General features: G+C 41.0%; 1 protein-coding gene across 2 annotated transcripts in view; it reads right to left on the bottom strand.

The window, feature by feature from the left end:
• Nucleotides 1–16,833, bottom strand: part of Ptr (patched domain-containing protein) — a 303,517-nt gene that overhangs the window by 224,441 nt on the left and 62,243 nt on the right. The gene's annotated exons all lie outside the window — the stretch shown is intronic.

Raw genomic sequence — 16,833 nt, 5'->3', positions numbered from 1 at the left:
ACGGAATTAGTTCATACTATATTCTAATTTGACCTGCTGTAACACCACTGAGACAATTTCTTCTTGGTTAAGACGTTCTACAAATACTCAGAGGTGCCAGGTTTCTGGGTTCGAAACTTTTGTACGAACAAACTGAGCTCTCTCGCTGCCTCTCGTCCAGGCTGACCCTACTCGTTCTTGCAACCAAGATTGTTAAAGGTTCAGGAATTGTAAATAAATTCAATTCCGGTCCAGGAGAGAAAATCAGCAATCAAATGTGTTCTGGACCGTAAAGAACCTTTTTATCTGTAAATTATTTCTTTTCTGTACAGAAACCTTTCTTCCAGATCAATTTTAATACGGTCCAGGAACCTTTTTTTCAATGAAACAACACGCATCGGAATTTAAATTGTGCGAGGAAAAAAATGTTCCGGTCGCAGCGGAACCCAATATAACCCATTAGAATTTATGATTTCCTGGACACTTAACAATCCTATTTGCAACCACCTTGGAAATGAATTACGCAAAAAGAAATACAAGTTCTCGTAGTGTTCCGACAAAATAAATTCCAAAGAAACACAGGCGTTGTTGACGATTCGTAGCACTTTGAACGATTAATGCGACTGAGAGAAACGCGTCGTACTGAGCATCACACTGCATGCACGAAATAGGTTGACATGAAATAACAACTATCTTACTATTGGATAGTAGTACCGACAGTAACCGTTACATGCGCCCGAGATGTGTATGGAAGTTCCAAATCTCTATACTGAGACTTTTTTGCTTCTTCAATTATTGTGTACTTTTCACCGTTTCAGTTTGCGCTAAAACTTCTGATACACCCTGTAGAAGTTCCGGTCTGGGTTCAGGTCCCGACCAGGCCATGGGTGTTCTTTGTGATTGTCTCTTCATCAGTTTCATATAATGATCCCCATCGGCACGATTATTGTCAAGGTGCAGAAAGACGACGTTAAATGACAATACAAATGCAATGTAGTTACGACACTAGTACCTAATTTCCTAATTTAACTATAAAACAGTCACTAAAGTGCTCTTTCTTATCAAACTGATTATATTAATCATGCTACAACAATCGATATTAAATTAATATTGTTGCAATGCTATCATGTGTTCTACAAATCATGCGTCTCAGTATGTGCTTAGTAGTTCATCACGTTACTGTATTCTAAAAGTAAAAGTACGAATAGTGCAAAAATTGTGCCTGGGAATATGTTTTTCTCTTGTGCTATTAATTTCCTTTAGTATATTCTCATACGTGTCTACTAAGTAGTGTAACAATAAAATATGTCAGAGTATATGCTACTCTCCTGTGTTACTATTTTATTTTAGTATGTTCTTTTATAGGCCACATGTTTTTATGTTTGTCTCTTTTCAAATAGTCTTTCTCTTTCACGAATGTGCACAAAAATATGGATTTTTTTGAATTAACTAAGCACGTATGGTTAAAAAAATTCTAGCCTTCACTAAACTTAGTAATCTTGACAATGTTTTCGTAACTCTCAAGAATTGTGCACGATTACTAAAAAGAATTTGGTTAATTTGTTTGCCGCTTATATATTTTTTGTTATTCCACACAAACTTTTTCTTTGTAATTACACTATTCAATTACTAAGATTCTCACTCAAACGTTGTATGAAAAAAATATGATTAAAAAAAGCTAACGAATCAAAGTTTCCATGCCATAGAGCTGTCGGTGGCCGACAGTGAGCTACCGCTTCTGTTTTGGCGCTCAGAGGCAAAAAGTAAAGTCAGCAGTGGCGAAGCGTCATAGGAGGCCCGGAGGCCGGGCCTACCCTAATATATTTGGCTATTACGTATTATTTTATTACTTATAATTTCATTAAACGACGCCTTAATACACCATAACATTCAATGTGATTCATGAGGGAAAGCATAATTTCAGGGGCGCGTTCGCCGAAATGGACACAGTGAGTCCGGCCTCACGCAGTGATGCCAACCCTAACATAATTGTGCTAAACGTAGTACAATATGAACTTCGTTGGCACCTAGCATCCTGTGTTTGGGATAATGGTAAAATATAGCATCATCTATAAACATGCGCCCTAGGAGACAGATAAATTGAATTCAGAGGAATATATTTTGAAAAAATAAATTTAAAAAAACGGCAGATCTTATTTGTTTCAAACAAAAGGTAGCAAGCCCATACAGCAACATCTGTCCACCGTCTCTTTTCATCTTTTCTTTATCTTTCCTTACTTAGCTCACGAGGAACATTTTATTGAAGGAAATTGCTAGAAAGTTGGGGTCACAGATAAAACAAGCCACCGCCTTTTGTAGTCGTCGAATTTTCTCAAACCTTTTCAAGCGATTGAAAAAAATATATTGGTTATACCATTGCTATTCATTTAATGGGGATATTACAAATATTGTTTAACTAATCAACAACGCATGTTTACATCACAACTGACCCCAAAATATATGCATAAAATTAACTTAAGACCTAAGTCATCCGACCACAATTTAGTTGCATTTCGCAAAATTTAAGAGTTTAATGACCACACTTTTCCTGATTGGGAGGTTGGCAACCCTGGACACACGGTACAAACTGGGCTTCACATCTGTTTCTTATCCGCGTGGGGTGTCCAATGAGGGGAAAAGAATGTGAGGGTAGAAAGGCAAAGACAACTTGTTCCGAGGGCAAAAATGTTTCTATCAGAGTGTTCTGCGTTTTCGTTAGTTTCTCGATTTACTCCTGTTGCGTTGTTGTTATATTTTATCTTCTTTTTTTCTTTTCGTTCATTTATTTTTTTATTGTTCTTTGATTGATTTGATTTTCTTTTACTTCGCTTGGCATGGATATTTGTGAGTGTCCATTCCTCAATTTCATCACATGATCATTCATCCCCATCTTCGCAAATTAGCCAAAAGTGGCACAAAAAGCGAAGTAAAATAAATAAAATCAAAATCAAAATACAATAAAATCAAGAAATATGATTTACGAGTTAGCACACATCAAGACTTACTTGTTGATAGATGAAAGAATATGTTGTTACATTTTCAAAAATAACTTTAAAGGTTATATATTTTATATTTTAAAAAAGTCGCACACATAACAACACGAACTCACACGCCTGTGCGTACCCTTCCAGCGACACCAGCTTCGCCACCGAAGGAGAGCAGGTAAACAAGACAGAAGAGACTGAAGGGCGAACAGAAGTCCATAGCAATGTTGCTGACCTTGCGTCCACGAATAAGAAATTCAACAAATTGCCGTCAACACGACGAGCGACTGAAAGAACACGCACAAAAACAGACACAAAAAACAGAAAGCATGTTACCTGGAGCAAGAAGGTCATCGATATCTTTAAACAAACCTGTCTTCCGCCGTTTCTGTTGCACGAATAAATGCGGATTAAACGTTTTAATGTGAAAGTCGTTGAAATTATCAAAGGGTTACAATCACTTTCGATATTATGTATTTGTGTAAAGTACACGTGACGACGAAGTAAGAATTTTTGTCTGGAATAATAGAATTTCAATTTGAATCTGATGAAGTTGCGTAACGATTTTTTTCTCTTTAAAACTAAATAAATTACAAACTAAACACAATTGCTGAAGTCGAACAGGTACAGCAAACACCAATGACTTACTGGCACATGCACTGTATCTAGATTTTATTTCAGGAGAGGAGTGGTGTATTTTTTTCAGTGTAGCCCACATGCAATCTGCTTATCATTGAAGTTGTATTTTACGCATATCAATATTACAATTCCAATGTAGACAATTATTTAGTGTCAGTAAGTATTTACTGTACTCATTTTAATATTTTGTCAGTGGAGCTCAAGTCAGAAAGACTCCAAAATACGTCGGCGCATGTATATTTTTTTTTACAATGAAACCCAATCTACCTTTTTGTACATAAAGAAGAAGAATACACCAATTTGCACACAGATAACTTCAATGCCCCGTAAAACTAAGGAAAACAAAATTTGTTTAAAAAACTGTCTAATGTATAAATACACTTCTCTGGTAACAAATCAAACGTCAATATTAGTAATAAAACTTGTTTCAGTTGATATGCCCTTAAAAGTTGCTAATAAACTGTAACTATCACATTTATAATTGTAATGTATGACGTAAAATATTGTCATGTTTTGAATTTAGTCCAGATGCAGTAATTATACTTTTTTGACACTTATTTAGGTATTCTGTACCTAAATACATGTTTAGATGTCTATTTCAATCTATTACTGTTATTTTACGTCCCTTTTCTACCTATTTGTTTTAACCGCGAAGATGAGGATAGTTTCGAAGCGTGTTATACTGACTATTCCGCCACGGAGAGGCTGTTGACCAGTCTTACTTCATCATAAAATTTCAAAGTAAAAAAGGTAAAAAGTAAAGTAAAGTAAAAGGTAAAGTGTTCCCCTGTGCTTAGCACCACGCCATGAAGGCGTATAGGGGGTGTGGGGGTAACGCCCCACACTTTCTTGATCCGGTCGTGAGTGGGGGTGATGTGATCAGCATCACGCCCCTGACCGCCTTTACCCCCCAGGGTTTCCCCCAGGTACCCATGTTATTCGACGCTGGGTAGGCGCCGGGACCGCTTCCACCGTTAGAAAAGTTCCCGGATTTGAACCGGCCGGGGATCGAACCCGGGACCTTTAGCATGGTAGTCAGACGCGTTACCGACTGAGCCACCGCGGCCACTCCAAAATTTCAAAGTAGAATTCAAAATTAGTTTGTAACTTCAAATTACAATACTGTTGCTGTCATGAAAACAAGGCGAATCAGGATAAACAGAACCCCTTCTTAACAAACACATCACGAACGCTCCCATTACTTGTCAATACTTATCTACAAGGAAGCACGCATCTCTATCAAGAGAAGCCTTCCACATTCCAACCGAGCTTCCTCAACCATTTGGTAGTGAAATCAATGGAGCGACAATGAGGAAACTCCTACCATTCAAACGCGCCGTAAAATTTAATGTAACAATGGCTCGTATATCGTCCAACGGTATTGCAGGAAGACATTTTAATGCTTCCTGCACACATCAGATACTCTTGCAACAATGAACTAGTATTTACCTTCACGTTTTCACTATATTCTCTTTCGATGTGCAAGTGCATGATACTAGTAAACTGAGCACATTATTACCTCTAGGTAAGTGTGTTCAGAATATGAATCAAGTCGTGTAAGTTCCTCAAGTGAATAAACTCTACGATTCGGAATTACTACTCGGATGATTGTTGCTTCTAATAACCTGTTTTTATATTATCATTACAGTAAGCACGAGAATTTTGAGTTTTATTGAGAATTTTTGATATCGGAAATATGCATGAGGTGCATTGTTGTATCTACATCAGCAATTATACCAGGGAGAGTCAAATTAAAACTTTAATTTGTTTTTGGTTCTTATCTAGTAGATTTCTGAACACGTTTTCTGCATTTTAGCACATACCTATTGCTGATCCACATATATTTTAAACTTTGAGTTAGTGCCTGTATACCTTAAGAAGAGTAAGTCTTTGGGGTCCACGTGCAGTCACTTAAAAGCCACTTCGAAGGATTTTCCACCCATCTGCCTGCGAATTGAGTCCTTTGTCGAACGTTCTCCTCCATTAGAAAATTTGCTGGTGTGGTAACCATACACAGAGACATGGAATTTTCATTTACCGAGAAATTTGTGTAAGTTTTGGGCCTGCAGAGGGCAAGAAACCTCTCCTCTTCAGTGCTGCAAGTGTGTGTGTAGGAGGCGCCATCTTTAAAATAACAAAAATGGCATTTTGAAGCTCACTTGATTAGTGTTGCAGCCTTGAGGTCGTTTTGTAAATAACAGTTGGTACCATGTAAATTTGAGCTACCTGCCCTACAATTTTTATTGGACTTTAAGGTTTTCATTTGACTCTCCTAGTAAAATGGTGACAGCGTACATATTATACAGGGTGTTTCTAAAGGTCGTTTACAACGCTTGGGAGGTGATTCCTCTCACGAAAACAAGCAAAAAGTGTGAGTTCCATTTTTACGACTGAGGCTTCGTTTCCGAGATAGGAGCCTCGCAAAAGGTGACAAAGTGAACGTCACACCTAACTGGGACTAATACTATCACAGATAGAGAGGCGGTTCCATGGGAATCATAAAGGAATCGTATGTGCTCAGTCCGGAAGTCACTATGAAAAGTTCACTGCACGCATGCGCAATGGAGTCCTCAAAGGAATTGGGGATTTCCAGCAAGAACAATGCATGGAAAGGGTATGTAACGCAGCAAGAAGGACCGTGACAATGAGAAATGCGTTCAAGACAACACATCCCGACCTCAAACATAAAAACATGAGCACGGAACACAAAATCCGAAAAGTTGAGCACGGTTGCATACCCCAGTTACACGAGAGGAATGAACGAATCATGTCATGTGGCATACGAGAGACACATTACTTCACCAGGAGGAGGGAAAGAAAAACACAATATCAGATCATTGCGACGAACGTGTATTTTTACACGCGACAACTACGTAATATCCCCCCCCCCACACACACACACAACAAACAACAAATGCTACAATGTCTTACGCACAGACAGTGCGTGTCACTGTACACCAACTGAAGATGTCACTTTCACCACACAAAGGGGGTGGGGAGCAATACCAAGAGTGTTCGCACACGATCACTGTGACGTAAAAGAGACCAGTTGTGGAGCGCTGCGCAGGCAAGTCTGGCTCTCGTAGTCTACGTTTGTTTGAGCTTCATGACTTCTGTACCCGCGAAAGGAGCTCGAAGGGTTGGTTCTCTCCGACAGTCGTCCCAGTCGTGTTTGCAGGTGCTGGGATGTGATCAGCAGTTCGCTCTAGGTTGTCATACGCATTGAAGAGTACTAGTATGTTGTATTGAAAGAAGTTGACGTGGTGGAGTGCAGTGTGCTAGTGTTAAACAAAATCGATACTTTGCAGTTCCAGCTCCCTATCACAGATGGCTGCGTATACGACCCAGCAGCTAGCAGACATGCATCTCATGTATGGGGAGGCACGTGGTAATAGCCATGAGGAAAGGCGTCTTTATGGAGAACGCTTTCCACAAAGACGTTTACCATCTCACGCCTTCTTTCAGGCAGTGGACAGTCGACTGCGTGAAACAGGGTCAGTGTTACCACCGCGGCAAGAAGTTGGAAGACCCCAAAGTTTACGCACACATCAGTTTGCAGAAGATGTGTTAACAGCGGTCGCAGAACATCCTGGCACCAGTACACGCGTGCTCGTTCGGCCACGAAACACGTCTCATGTGAATGTTTGGCGAGTGTTGTCAAGGAATGCACCCTTTTCAACTGCAGAAAGTACAAGAACTGTTACCTCGTCACTTTCGCCCTCGTATAGAGTTTTGCCAATGGTTGTTGCATCAGCTGGACACAAACCCTCACTTCGGGGCAAAGGTATTGTGGACAGATGAAGCCATTTTCACCAGGATGGATTTGTTCAATAGTAGAAACAGTCATGTCTTGGACTTTGACAACCTACATGCACTTTTTGTGGCCCATCACCAGCACAGGTTTTCAGTGAATGTGTGGTGCGGGATAGTACATGATCATTTAATTGGACCATACATTCTCCCTGTTCGCCTGAATGGTCGCACGTATCATGCATTTCTTAGTGAGGTTCTGCCTGAACTGTTGGAGACCGTACCTTTGGCACTGCGGTAAGAAATGTGGTACCAACACGATGGGGCACCAGCTCATTTCGATCGTAATATACGATATTTCCTGCATGACGTGTTTCTCAATAGGGTCATTGGTAGGGATGAGCCTGTGCCTTATCCACCGAGGTCGCCAGATCTCAACCCTCTAGATTTTTTCTTCTGGCGAGAAATGAAAACCCTTGTATACGACACACCTGTCACATCAGTTGAGGACCTCGTTGCTCGCATCAACGTCGCCGCCGCGACGGTAGCAGATACACCTGGCTTGTTTCCTCGTACTCGACAATCCTTGATTCGTTGCTGTCATCTCTGCGTAGAAGTGAACGGCAGACATTTTGAAAACCGTCTGTGATCATCGCCCTCGGCAAATCCCAGTGAGAACACTCTTGGTATTGCTCCCCACCCCCTTTGTGTGGTGACAGTGACATCTTCAGTTGGTGTACAGTGACACGCACTGTCTGTGCGTAAGACATTGTAGCATTTGTTGTTTGTTGTGTGTGTGTGTGGGGGGGATATTACGTAGTTGTCGCGTGTAAAAATACACGTTTGTCGCAATGATCTGATATTGTGTTTTTCTTTCCCTCCTCCTGGTGAAGTAATGTGTCTCTCGTATGCCACATGACATGATTCGTTCATTCCTCTCGTGTAACTGGGGTATGCAACCGTGCTCAACTTTTCGGATTTTGTGTTCCGTGCTCATGTTTTTATGTTTGAGGTCGGGATGTGTTGTCTTTAACGCATTTCTCATTGCCACGGTCCTTCTTGCTGCGTTACATACCCTTTCCATGCATTGTTCTTGCTGGAAATCCCCAATTCCTTTGAGGACTCCATTGCGCATGCGTGCAGTGAACTTTTCATAGTGACTTCCGGACTAAGCACATACGATTCCTTTATGATTCCCATGGAACCGCCTCTCTATCTGTGATAGTATTAGTCCCAGTTAGGTGTGACGTTCACTTTGTCACCTTTTGCGAGGCTCCTATCTCGGAAACGAAGCCTCAGTCGTAAAAATGGAACTCACACTTTTTGCTTGTTTTCGTGAGAGGAATCACCTCCCAAGCGTTGTAAACGACCTTTAGAAACACCCTGTATACATAAATGAGACTATGTTTTGTTAGTGTATCAAATCAACGACGTAATATAAAACCGATGTAAAAGCATGCAAAAGTGCACTTTTATATGTAATAAAAAATAAGATAACCTGTGGCCCTTCAGCCCTGGAAGGGCTTTGGCCTATCTCCCGACTGCCAGTCTCCCTCCCACAATCCTACCTAAAAGTGTGGAGATCTTCAACCGGTAATGGGGTGACGTTGGATCAGCACGTCGAACCCTCAGCCGTTTATAGGAGAGTTTCGAGACCGGGTTACGCTACTCACACGTAGCTCCCCAATTTCCTCACGATGGTGGGTTGTCACCGGTCCTATACACAGGCCGAGAACCCAGAGACTGAACCCAGACGGACTCGAACCCATGCCGTCCTGTAGTCGGAGTCCAAAGCACAGCGCCTTAGAACGCACAGCCACGGAGGAGGACTTATCTTATTTTACTTTTGGTTAATCGCGAGGATGAGGATGAATAATGAATAGAAAAATAAAGAAGGTCACTAACAAAGAACAGGACGAGTCTTCAACCCCTTAGGTTACGAGTTCAAGCCTTGAATATGAGGATTTCAATCTTAGACCTCAATTTCAAAATAATAAACAAAATGCCTATTTACGCTAACTTCTCATCAAGGCCAAAATAGTTTGTCGGAGTCCAAAGCACAAAGCACACATGTAGGTGCATGAAATTCTTTAATAATAATAATATTAATAATAATAATAATAAAACTAGAAAATAATACAAGACAAAGATTGATTGATTGATTTAGTTTATTTTACTTCGCGTTTTGTGCCTCTCGGCTAATTTGCGAAGATGGGGATGAGTGATGAAATGATGAAATTGATGAATGGACATTCACAAACAACCAAGCCCGAGCGGGATTCGAACCCGGGACCCTTGGCGTCGCAGCGCGATGTGCTAACCACTTTTTTTCTTTTAAAGGAATACCCCTATTCGGCAGTATTCCCCGTCATTCACACATTCGTACACTTTCACACATGTCAATTTCCACTGTATTCACATTATTCGGAAGAACACAAACATCCAAGCCCGAGCGGGATTCGAACCCGGGACCCCTAGCGTTGCAGCGCGATGAGCTAATCACTCGGCCACAGGGTCCGGCTACAAGACAAGAAAATGAGTTACAAATAAAAGAGGATGCGAGAACAAGTGGCAGTTTTTCTAGAATCCGCACTCCGACCCACCGACCCTCCATGTTGGCGCCCATTGTGGTGACTCTCCTTCGCGATATCTAATCGAAACAGAAGGGTGTAAAGTGGAGGGAAGGCCCAAACAATTTCTCCTTTCACCGAGGCATCCTGGATTTGATTCCATTTGGACAAAGGAAAAAAGCAACCGCCTAGACTCTTTCCCAAGTTGAGGCTTCCTTGAAACGTCCACTCTCCGTGGTTTGCGTGACCTGCCAGTTCCGCCTCGGTTCTTCACAAGAAGCGGCAGAGTGAGTGACGCGTGTGTGACGCACGCCGGGGCCTTTTTTCCTTCTTTCCACGTTACACTCGCCAACGCTCTCGGATCAGACTGGAAGGGCCTCTGGTTCAAAAACGAGGAGCTGGAGGAAGATGCGTGTGCGTGAGTAACAGGATTAAAGGAGGCCAGAGCCCAATTTACCGTTAAGTTACGCAATGCATTCTCGTGGCCGATCAAGGTAATTCTGTCGTCTTCCATTGTTACACGGATGTATGTATCTTTGGACCACGACACACTTTATGCACAGAAAGGCTAATCGGGACTGGACCTACAGTTTAATGGAGGAGGATCCGAACACCCGTGCAATGTACCTCCACGGAGTATCGAAACCAGAACACCTTGATTACAAAGCGACGACGTTACCACTACGCCATCTGGTCAGGTTTTTTTCTGTTGTTGTTGTTCGTGCGCATCTACCTAAAGCCACCCAGCACTACTTACACGCTGTGGTATGATAGAATCTGAGGGATATTTTAAAAATGACTAACAGTACTTGATTAAAGGAGGTCAGAATGGATGTTCATTCGCATTCCTGTCTTCTTGCAGTTACTATCATAGAATATTTTTACACTTTACCAATACTGATTAAAATGCTTATAAATTCGACAAACTGTCAAATATATTTCACATTATATTCGTAATGCTAATTTATATTCGGTATAAGGTATAAAAGTGCAAATACAACTCGCCACCAAAGGCCCCTGGTTTGCAGTGGCGCAACCACAGAGGGGAACGGGGGCATTGCCCCCTCATTCTTGGACTGAAATCAGTTCTAGAGGGGCAAATATTGGCGGTCAGCAGTACCTGCTGGGAGACACACGCTCAATCGCCCCCCCTCGATTTCAAAGTTTATGCAAATATGTATACATTTCGTAAACTTTTCTTGCTTGCTTTGCTCGCAAGGCATGATTTTCTTAGTCTCATCAAGTTCAGAGCCGTCGGCAGATATCGGCGGGTGTCAACTGATCTAAATTTCAAAAGCTGTAAAGAGAGAATACCATGAAGCCCCGAATTTGCGGCCTATTAAATCAATATTGTTTTCAGTTTGCAAAAAAAAAGGGATCTAAATATTTTCTTCTGTAATGGATTGTGAATTACAAAAGAGAAGTGAAACTTCTTTTATTTGATTTTGTCTTAAATGCATGAACAGTTTTCCGGAAAGAGAGCGTGCATATTTTAGAGACAATTTATGTAATTTTTGCTGTTGATTTATTATGAGGTGCATATGTGTAAAACGTGTGTTGCTCATGGAAGTTATACATGTTGAGTGAAAAAAAAAGAATTATATTCGGAATGCATTATCAAGCATTTTATCTTTCAAAGAACAGTTTGTGTGCTTGTTTTCCATTATTAATATGAAATTAACGTCTAAAATGTGTAATAACGTATTAATACTACTACTACTAATAATAATGTTATTGTTAATGTTTGGTATTATTATTATTATTATTATTGGTACGTTTATCCCGGTACTTGCCCACTCTCAAGACAAAAAATCGTAGTTACGCCTCTGCTGGTTCTGATCTGGTTCAAGGACCTACTCGATGGCATAGTGGTAACGCTATCATCATGTAATCAAGGGGACCAGGATTTGATCCTCTGTGGAAGCACATTACATAGTACTTCCGATTCCATTATAAACTAGGGTGTACGGGCTGACTCTTTGCGAACATCCAAATGTGGCTCTGGATTGATTCATTGAGTTAGTGTTTCAAGTCAACTTTATGCACAGTAAGGCTAATTGGGACTGGTCCTACAGGTTAAAGTGGGATCCGAACCACTATGTGCCTCCACCCGGTATCGAACACGGGACCCCTTTATTACAAGGCCATGACGCTACTACTACGCAATCGGCGACGCCCAAATGTGGCTTTCGAGTCTGAACTTACTGCCAGTAGTGCTCCAAGTGGGGGAGAATGAGGAGATGGTATCCCCAAGTAGTAAAATTTTTGCAAAGCATACCCCTAGCTGTCTAATTGCTACCATGTTAAACCATAGAAGCATTCCCCCAGGTACACTCAAGACTCGACGTAACACCCCCAGCTATCAATTTTCATTTGAAGCGTTGTCTCTGGGGCTTGCGTCCTGTCCAAGTGTGTTTGCGATTGTTCTTGTATCAGTTTCATCTCGTCACCCTTCATCTTCGCGATTAGCCAGGAAAGCAAAGTAGAATAAACTAATCAAATCATCCCATTATAAACTATAGGTCCAGTGCTTAGGTTATTTAAGCATGTAAACAGACTTTATGAGCGCCACTTCATCAATTTCGTCTAATCATCTTTGCGTGTATCGTCTTGAAACGACGTAAAATTAAAAGGAAATCACGCAAAGTTATTTTGGAACATCCTGCAATCTGCACCTCGATAGTTTTCACATAAGGTTGAGGGATTTTCTGCAGAAATGTGGGTCAAAAAGCGAGGAGAAGAGGAAAAACGAAAGAGCAATTACAACCAGTTAGAGAAAGCGGCTGCTGATGGCTTCTCTCGACACGCAGCGTTCTTGGACGAAAGGTACGAGACGCTCTGCCAATGGCATTGCCGTCCTCCAAGCTTCTTCCTTTTGTTTGCGAGACGTGGCTTTCACGTCGGGCAATATGCACACACGTTCGACACCAATGCACGCACACGATGTAACAGTAGACGGGATGAGGCTTCGGTTACGGCACGAGTTGCACAATCACGATATGCCACAAAAAAAGCCCATGAAGGGCTTTTAGGAGGAACCTTTTTCGGGGCTAGGCAGACATGTCAAATGCATCTTTATGACAACAACGAGGACACACTTACGTCACCATTGATCCTATTTATATATATATAAACTTAGGTTGATAGATTATAGGGAGGGAAGAACCCACAATTAATATGAAAGATAAAGTTGAACATGTGAGACATAAGGAGAGGGGATATGGAAAAAAGGAGGAAATAAACCTTCATTGATGTATGGAAATGTGTGTACAGCCGCAAAGGGTCAGCTGAAATAAACCTATATTCTATTCTATTAATTAAATATAAGTTAATACTAGGGCTGAGTCGATACCGGTGTGAGCGGTATCGGAAAGTATCGGTTGGAATTCATCTACCGATACCAGTACTTTCCCGGTATTTGGGTCTTTCACGGGGTCCGCAAAAATGCCTCGCGACACTTTCGTGGAGTTAACTTAACTTATTCTGGAAATCGTGCAAAATTCTAAATCTATTTTCATTTTGCACCAGTTTTGTGTGGAAAAAATAATTTTGCGCTAACATAATATGTAATATAAAATCCTGTAAACTTTTTAAAAGAAATCTCAACCCCCACAAGATGCTGTGATTCTCCAGAATGCTCTTTCCGAACTAGTCACGTGGTGTAAGCAGTGGAATCTGCAACTTAACCTGCAGAAATGTTCCTCCCTCACAGTCTCTTTAAAAAAGAACAAAATACATTCTCACTATGTTCTTGCAAACAATTATACTACAGTTGCGACCCAAAAAGATCTAGGCGTTATCATAGATGAAAAATTGAACTTTAAGGAACACATCGCAGCTACAACTAAAAGTGCAATGCGCCTCTCAGGCCTCCTCTACAGATTCACTGAAATTGATACTCCAACTTCTCTTAGCCTATTTTTCAAGTCATTCATTTCTCCGATTCTCGAATACTGCTCTCCAGTCTGGGCCAATACAAATGTTTCTAGCATGGATTCCGCCCTTAGCTTCTTTACCGCCATCGTTCGTCATAGAGTGCCTTCTCTGCGGCATATTCAGAGACCTGACATCCTTACTACTTTGAACATTCAGTTACTGCAGGCCCGACGCGATATGGCCGATATAAAATTTTTGTATGAAGAAGAAGAATCTTTGGGATGCACACGCAGTCACATTTGGAAGGCCTTTCCACCCAACTGCCTGTGAACTGAAGCCATTGTCGTACCTGTCGCTCCATTCGTAAGCTTGCTGGCGTGGTAATCGTGTATAGAAATATTGAATTTTATTTTCCAGATAATTTCCATAAGTTTTAGGCTTCCAGAGGGTAAGGAACCACTGCTCTTCGCTGGTGCAAGTGTCTGAAGGAGGCGCCATCTTTAAAAATGGCGAAAATGGTTTTGCGAAATACCCTTGAGGTCGTTTTGTAAACAACAGTTGATACCAGATTTAAATATTACAATCTGTCATATACGTAATTTTGATCGGTCTGTTAAGGTTTCCATTTGACTCTCCCTCGTATAAGGGACTTATAATTATTACAAGTGAGACTGGTACATCCAACGGCAAAAGTAATAGTGGGCGAATTGCCAATCACTATTTTTATTCAGTCTGTTTTCCACAACATGGTCCTTGATGATTTGATCTGCATTTTGTTATTTAGTGTCGCTTTCCTGTTACTTTTGGCTAATCACGCCGATAAAGATGAGTGATGATATAATTAAATTGATGAAGGAAAACTCACAAAGAACACCCATTGAGCTATTTTAAAGAATTGCACCATTGCGCGTTCCTGGTTCCAGCCTTGATTGGGTAATCAAGTGTTTCTTTATCATCAAAAACCTTCATCCTCATGGCCACGATTAGCCAAATGAGACAGGAAAGCCATGTAAAAATAAGACAATTTTGACGCAAGTCCACCAATCCACATGAATGTCCGTTCCCTTTAACCACAGCAGAACGTTGATAATTCCTCATGGAACATCGCATCGGAGTGATCTTGCACGGTTGTCGTTCAGGGATACAAAAAGGGAAACGTGAACTGTGAAGTATTACACCGCTTTTCTTGTTCTCACTGTCATTAAATCATCCACTTAACGCTTCAATTGTTCCATGATGATTCGCTTTTTTAAAACCAACAATTAAATCACAGATGTTGCGTAATACTCCACGAAATGGTTTGATGACGAACTTTGTGGTCTCGTGATTCTTAAAGAAAATAGCACAATGTAATTTGGTATAACGCTACAATGCTTTTTGTTTCAAAGCAAGGAAGTAGTGCTTAACATTGCTTCTGTCTTTATTTCGCTTTTGGTTTTTGAAAATGATAGGCAACGATTACATGAAATTGATGAAGGCGCAAGCATAATTCCGACGCAACCAGAATTGGGGCTCTTTGGTTTCGCCCCCCCCCCCCACACCCCCTCCCCGCGAAGGACGGAATTTGGTGGTAATGTCAACAGAGGTGAAACGATGGAGGAGCTCGAAGTGAATAGAAATACAGTTGTTGATTTAATTAATTTAAGTTGTTTTTGCAACTTTTGGCTAATCGTAACAATGGGAAATGTTTTTATTATTATTATTTTGTGTCGCTTTTCTGCCACTTTTAGTTAATCGCGCCGATGAGGGATAGTATGATGAATTTGGTGACAGTCACAAAGAACACCATGTGCAAGCGGGCTATCGAACACGGGAACTCTGGTTTCGTAGCGCCCTGTGGATGGGGATGCATAGTGATAAGATGAGATGGATGAAGGGACAATCACAAACAAGTATGGACCAAACGCCAGACCCTCGTTAGCTTTAAAAAATGCAGCCCAGGATGTACTATGCAAGCCTCTAAACTATGGGTACATTGATATCTTTGGTTGTTGAAACACAGATGCCTCCATGCCACTGAATTGAGATGGATTACAACATTTGGAAACATCATGTTTGACCTGATTTCACAGAAGTATATAAGAAAAGAAATATTAAGCAGGTTAGGATATTTTAAGAATGACGTCATTCGTATGTATGGTGGAAAGGAGATCCACAACGAGGTGGTTAGGCAATGTTGAAGGCTGGGACATGCAGAGAGAAGATTTTTTGATTTGGTTGATTTTACTTCGCTTTTCTGTCACTTTGGCTAGTCGCGAAGATGAGGATGAATGATAGTATGATGAAATTGATGAAGGGACCCTCACAAGGAACACTCATGACAAGGCCAGAATTCGAACCCGGGACATGGAGAGGAAACGCAACAAATTAATTTTTGGTACTATTATCGTATGGGTGAAACACCTACGAATCATATATTTCGGACTTCTTTACATTGCTAACGTGTTGCGGAACATTTCTTAATGCGAAATAATGCATTTCTAACTAAGATAATGTTTATTTTCTCTATTTACGAGTACTTACTGTTACTTGTTATTTCGAATCTGTAACACATTATGGCCGTGATAGCATACTGGTTTAGGGGGCGTTCTGAGAGTGTTTTGTCGATTTATGCAGTGGTGCAACCTCGTTCACCGGAAAATATCTACTTTCGTGCCCCTATTTGAAATTATGCTAATACGTCGCATTTACGTGTAGAACTTGTAAAATAACCTTGCGATTTACCACGTTCATTGTCCATAAACAGCAATTCGGAACCATCTTCCTTTCGCAATTCGGAACCATCTTTCTTTCGCAATTCGTTAATGCTCTTCCTTTACGCACAACACTCTTGCAACCTTGAATATTGACGTCAGACGAGGAATGCCTACGTGGTTAGGTTAGGCCTGTTAGGTTAGGTTCCATTAGCATAAATACAAAGAAAAAATAATATTTTCGCTAAGAGACGCGTTACCTTTGTATTGCCTAACATGAAAAAGGTCTCTCCTGTGACGTCAGAACACAATGTTGCTAGAGTGTTGTGCGATAAGTGACAC

Source organism: Lepisma saccharinum, chromosome 4 (assembly GCF_977018435.1).
Source record: "Lepisma saccharinum chromosome 4, izLepSacc3.1, whole genome shotgun sequence".
Taxonomy (NCBI): domain Eukaryota; kingdom Metazoa; phylum Arthropoda; class Insecta; order Zygentoma; family Lepismatidae; genus Lepisma; species Lepisma saccharinum.
Note: the sequence above shows the minus strand (reverse complement) of the source record. Positions and strands in the feature narration are given on the sequence as shown.